Source organism: Jaculus jaculus, unplaced genomic scaffold (assembly GCF_020740685.1).
Source record: "Jaculus jaculus isolate mJacJac1 unplaced genomic scaffold, mJacJac1.mat.Y.cur mat_scaffold_41_1_1322751_arrow_ctg1, whole genome shotgun sequence".
Lineage (NCBI taxonomy): Eukaryota > Metazoa > Chordata > Mammalia > Rodentia > Dipodidae > Jaculus > Jaculus jaculus.
Window position 1 is genome coordinate 713,377 of NW_025423495.1, and position 6,363 is coordinate 719,739.

General features: G+C 40.8%; 1 pseudogene; it reads right to left on the bottom strand.

The window, feature by feature from the left end:
- Positions 1-4,406: 4,406 nt before the first annotated feature.
- On the bottom strand, positions 4,407-4,902 carry LOC123457375 (annotated as a pseudogene).
- Between the last annotated feature and the right edge of the window lie 1,461 nt (positions 4,903-6,363).

A 6,363-nucleotide genomic window follows, 5' to 3' on the forward strand; every position in this document is an offset into this window, starting at 1 on the left:
CAGCCTCTGAAATGTCAGGTGTGAAGTGCTCCACAGTTTTAAGCAGGGAAAGTAACTCATGTCCTGGAAAGAAGGAGGTAAGATCAGTTATTAGCCAGGCATCAGGCTCACACCTTTAAACCCAGTAGTATGCAGGCTGAGGCAGGAGAATCACTGTTTGAGCCCAGCCTAGCAGACAGAGTGAGTTACAGGACAGCTTGGGATACATTGACTCACTATCTAAACCGAACAAACAAACATAAAGCTAAGGAGGCCACTCAGAGACCAGGCGAGTGCTCCCCTGCTCCCTGCCTGTGTGCATTTAGTCCCTGGGATAAAACACTGGCCCACATACACTCAGATTTGCAATCAGTCAAATTTGGCACTGATCTCACTCCATGCCAGCAATCCTGTGCCACTCTTAGTAGGGACGATGGAGCTGACTGCATACCAGCCCCTGGCACTGACAAGGTGACCCAGCCTCCAGGTAAGTGCACCACACCCCTTATGCACACACTCAGTCTCATGTGTACAACCTCAACCTGTGCACACGGAGACAGGGACTCAGGCCCATGAGGCACTGACTTCATGCTCTGGCCTGCACAAGAGCTTTGCCCTGTGTTGGGAATCCAAAGCCAGCCACTTTCCCCAGTCTAGATCTGCATGAAGACTACATATTCCAGGTGAATACACATTCCAGTTAGCCAGCTCAGATATGTGGACTGACCACCAGCCCACAATCACCTGAATCAAGATACACCAAGCCATGCAACATGAGCTCTGCAAGAGGAGTTGTTGCTGCATTGTCAGCAAGACAAAGAACTATCTGTAGATGGGCAATCCCCAATGCAAAACAAATGACACAAGAAACCAAGGCAAGATATATCCAACAAGAATGCCTAGTCCCACAGTGGAATACTCCAGTAAAACCTAGTTAGATGAGCTGGCAAAGTGGCTTAGCAGTTAAAGCAGTTGTCTGTGAAACCTAAGGACCCAGCTTCAATTCACTAGGACCCATATGCACCACATGGACAAAGTGGTGTATACCTGTAGAGTATGTTTCCAGTGGCAGGAGGCTCTGGTATGCCCATCTCTCCACCCCACCCCCAATCAAATAAAAAAGTAAAACAAAAAATTCAATAACTACTTAGAAAAAACTCCAAAGTATACAAAAGGGCATTTACCAAAAGCATACTTAACAAGTTTACTGAAGCCATGAACAAATGGATGAATGAAATGAAAGAGGAACAGCAAATACACCTCAACAGACAGCTGAGTAAAATGGAACACGATCAAGAAGACCTGAATAAAAGACTGAATAAGAAGAATGAGTACCAATGAATGGGAATAAAAAAAATGAACTCACATAGGACATGATCACATGCAGGAATGAATTTGAAGTAAAATGATGAAAGTCAAACCAAGAAATGAAAATGGAGTTAATAAAGAAATTGATATATTGAAGGAAAAACTTAGAATGAAGCTGAGTATGGTGGCTCACACATTTAAACCCAGAACTCAAAAGGCAGAGGTAGGAGGACTGCCAGGAGTTTGGGGCCACCCTGAGATTACATATTTAATTACAGATAGCCTGGGATAATTCAAGACTCTACATAAAAAGAGAGAGAGGGGGGGGGAGAGAGAAGGAAGGAAGGAAGGAAGAAAAGAAGGAAGGAAAAGGGAGGGAAAGAGAGAGAGAAAGGAAGGCAGGGAGGAAAAAAAGAAGGAAGAAAGGAAGGAATGAAGGGAGGGAGGGAGGAAGAAAAAAGGAAGAAATAACACATCTTAAAGGCTTCCAAATATCAGTAAATGCTGGATATGGTGGAGGAAATGAGGAACCCTCATCCACTGTTGGTAGGAGTGCAAAATTCTTCACAAACTAGGAAAATCAGTATGGACATTTCTAAAAATCAAAATATATCTACTGTTTGACCTAGTTATATAACTTATGGACACATAGCCAAAATACTATAGTCTTTCCCATAGAGACACCTGTTTAACCACGTTATTTGCTACTCTAGACATAACATTTAGGAAATAGAATCAACCCAGATGCCGATCAGCTGATGATTAGAAAATGAAGATGTGGTACATATACACCATAGAGTTTTACTCAGTGGTAAGAAAAAATAAATTATGATATTGGCAATAAAATACAAGGATCTTGAAAAAGTTCTACTAAGTGAGGTTATATAGGCTTAGAAAGAAATATGCCCCATGTTCTTGCTTATATGCAGATCCCAACATGGAAGTTTGGTTTATTTAGAACTTCTAGTAAGCTTCAGTAATACTGGTAAGGAAGCTAGAATGAAGTTTCTAAAGAGAAAAAGCAGGGAGGGAACAGAGGATGGTATTACTAGGGAGGCAATTAATGGGAAAGAATAAAAGTGTTGGGTGAACATGGAGGTGAATGGGTAAAGGAGGGAAGGAGGAGAAATCCACAAAACTAATGATGAAACCTTCCTCAGATAAGTAAAAGAATGTTATTTTAAAAAAGGGAAGGATAGTTGGGCACAAGTACCTAAAACCACAGGCTCTTGCTGGTAAATACCAATGCCAAAATGGGAATACTCAACACAAAGAACAAAAGTCAGAGAGGCCCATGAGGCCACAAAATTAATACAGACCATTGCCAAAGCACTTGGGTTACCCACCAGAAAGGCCTATTGCTTAAGATACCATAGGCTACAGTTACTTGAAATGAATGGATAAAAGTCACTAAATAGTGTGAACGAGTAATGAATCCTATAAACTACAAAATCATCTGGCTAAGGTAATGTATACACTAGTGTAACATTGGCACACAGGCTATGGGGGTAATCAACTGCTCTCTGACTGGATATGAGGGAAGATCAGTGGAAGGAAATTCATATTTGAATTGAGAGTCAAGTCAGAGCCTATAGCTTGGAAAGTCAGAGACCCTAGAGGGAAGATCCCACTGTACTTTGGCTAGAAGAAGAGGTGATGCCCATCAAAATTCTCCAAAATGCCTACACTTATATACTATGATCCATTCTGACCTCAAACTTACCTTTTTACAGATGGCAGCAAATAAAAGGGAAACCCAGGAATTATTATTGTGACAAGAAAAAAAAAGCCAATTACTTAGCACAAGATGAGTCATCTCTATCACATCTGATAGGGCCCAGGAAACATTACAGAGGAAGTGGTGGATGAAGTATGAGTGCTGTTCTCACTGCTAGCCCAGAACCTCCTACAGGGATATGGGTGTATATGGTGAGGATTCTCAAAACTCATCAACACAGGAAATCAGGGGCTGCTGTGAGTTTAACAGTAAAGGAGACTTGTATCAAGCCCTCCACGGCTCAGGTAACATTGCAGAAGAGGGGACAGAAGGAATGTAAGAGCCACAGGGTGGGAAAAGTTGTTTTTTTTTTTTTTTTTTTTTTTTTTGAGGCATTGTGCCTCCTCACTACAGAAACTAAATGGTGCATTAATGACCCCAAAATAATGTCTGATAATCTCACTGAGCAGGGACCTCAGTGAAATGGGACTGTGCAGGGAACATAATTATATAATTCATGGGAAATAAGCACTTTGCAATATGTTTTTTTATTTGATTTTTTTACTGTAAAACTTATTTTTTTATTGAAAAGTCATCTTGTGCTCATGCTAGCTGTTTTCTGTTTTGCCACACATTAATGTTAAAAATTAAATTACTGCTTATGTGCAAGTACTGTGTTTTCCCCATGTGGGAACACTGATTATAAAAAGGATGACATACCACATGAATTAAGTGTTTTTTTTTTATTGAAACCTAGCAAATTGTCTAGTTACATTTCCCCACAAAACCACAGACTGGGTAATAACTAAGTCTCTAGGCAACATATTCAAAGCTGTAATTAAAAATTAAAAAAAAATCCACTCCCCAAAAAATAATAATGAAAGAAAAACCAAACCCCAGTCCTCAGGTTCAATGAAGAGAACCCAGCTACACACGAGCTAATCAAGAGCAGTGTTCTGCTTGTCTCAGGAGGCTGGAGACATCCTAACAACTCCAGTCAGAGCATTAACTTCAGGTTACCTGCTTCCAGTTTCCAATTCTTGAATAAAGATCCTAGTTTTTCTATTATAAAACCCCTCTTATAAGTTGTTTTATTTACAAAGGCAACTCTGAAAAGTTCACTGAAGTTAACTGGACAATAAACCAGGCAGAAATCGCTTTACAAAAAACAGAAGAAGCCCAAGATGCCACTCTCTCCAGAGAAACCATAGCTCAGTTTTATCGAGAGTAAAGAAAGACAACTTTTGCTCACACTTGAAGGAACTCTGCCTTTAACTTGGAATCTGTACTCAGACTTCACATGCAAGGAGGACACTATTATGCTAATACAATTGATTTGCTGCTGCATTTCCCTACTGTGTGTCTAATACTAACATCACAAACAGAGGAGTACAAGTAGTATTTGGAACAATCCTTATAGTGTTACAGTGTCAGGCACAACCTTTTATTTCTCTTCACACCACTGGTTCTCTTTGTGCACTTGGGCCTCTTCCTCTTTGGTAAAGTCATTTTTGATATTGAAGGTTTTGCGGATCTCCTCAGGAGTCTTCCCCTTAATCATATTGGCAGCAGTCTTACATGTAACATCCAGCAAACCCTTGATGTCTAAGTAGTTTGCAGCCAGAATAAGTTCAAAAAGTGTTCCTTGGTCAACTTTCAGGAATTTTTGGTCCCACCCAGGGATATCATCAGTCCGCTTCTCTTTGGTGGGTGCACCACTGACTGACCTTTTTTAGTATTGCTGCATTAACATTTGGTAGGGGAACTGGGTCATCATCTCCTTCATCATCCATTCCTAAATCTTCCAACATGGTTTTGATGGTCACAGACTGCTTGGCAATTTCTACATCAACTTCAAATATCTCTCCATCGGAACTTTGCAACTTAATTGAAGGCATGGCGTTAGGGGTCAGCACCGCGGGCCGAGGCCGACGGAATGGCATCCGTGCACGGGAGAAAAAGAGGGAGGACAAGGCCACCACAATATATTTTTATATTAAAGAGCTCAATTAAAAATATGAAAAGAGAGCAGGGAATGGGATGGAAGAGAGGAGGGGTGGGAGAAGGCTTAATTAAAATTTTTAGATGTTTTGAGGGCTGGAGAAATTGCTTATTGGTGAAAGTATTTGCCTGTGAAGCCAAAGAACTCATGTTTGAATCTCCACGTGCCACATAGGCAGATGCAGTTGCTCAAGTGTGCAATGCTGCACATGCCCACAAGGGGGTGCACGTGTCTGGAACTTGTTCACAGTGAATGAATGCCTGACACACCCATTCTCCCTGCCTATCTTTCACCTTTCTCTCTCAACAAATTTAAAAAGTTTTTGAGTAAGCCATGTAGAAACCTACTTCCCCACTAGCATATAAATATATGAAGAGAGAGAGAGAATATGAGTAATTTGGATGTGGTAGAAGTTTCCTGTGAAGGTAGACAAATGATGTGCTTAAAAGCCAAAGGTTATTATTAGAAAACTTTCAGTACCAAGGGTTGGATAATTTCTAGTGAGGTTTTCACTAAGGAGGCCCCTGATGCCCCCACAAACACTGCAGACTATGGCCAAGGTCTTTGGTTGCCCACCAGAATTAGATGGCAAGATCCTACTGCTGAAGACTCCATATGCCTGTGCTGAAGGTAATTGAGAAATGTAGCTGCAGGTGATCTGAAAGCCTTTTCTATGTTGACTAGCTGTCTAGATGCTGAAAAGAGCTATGCACCTTGTTTGGTGAGAAGTCATTGATGTTATTAACCAACAATGTACTCTGCAAGCTTGATGGCTGGCCAGCCAGGCCAAATGTACAACTGGTGCAATGGTGGCATGCCTGTTATGGGTGAACGAAGTGCTCTCTGATTGGATTTGAAGATTGTTCCAAGGGAAAGTATTGATGGCTAGTACTGAAAACTTAATAAAAATCTATTGCTAGGCAGGACACAAACCCTTGAGGGAAAATTACTACTGTTATCAGGTTAAATGGATATATTTTACCCACCAATATGCCCTCTAGATATATACCTTTATGACCACATATTAGTGCTACTCTCACATTTGGTTAGAGACACTTTTCTTTTCAAGACCACTGGGATGATTCAGATATTGCCACCATGTTGAGAAGAATTGACAGTGGAGTGTTCAGTACTAAATGGAACATATCTACTATACCCTCCAAGGCTGAGGGACCACTGCAGAAAATATGGCAGAAAGAATTTAAGAGCCAACTGCCTACTATGCTGTCTTCTGGAATGAAAGTGGTCATAATATTCATGGCCTCACAGTGGTTGATGCTGCCTACGTAAGACCTGAAAAATAAGAGGAAAAAATTACTGCATTAAAATAGAAGAGAGTTGTAGGAAAGTAAAAGAA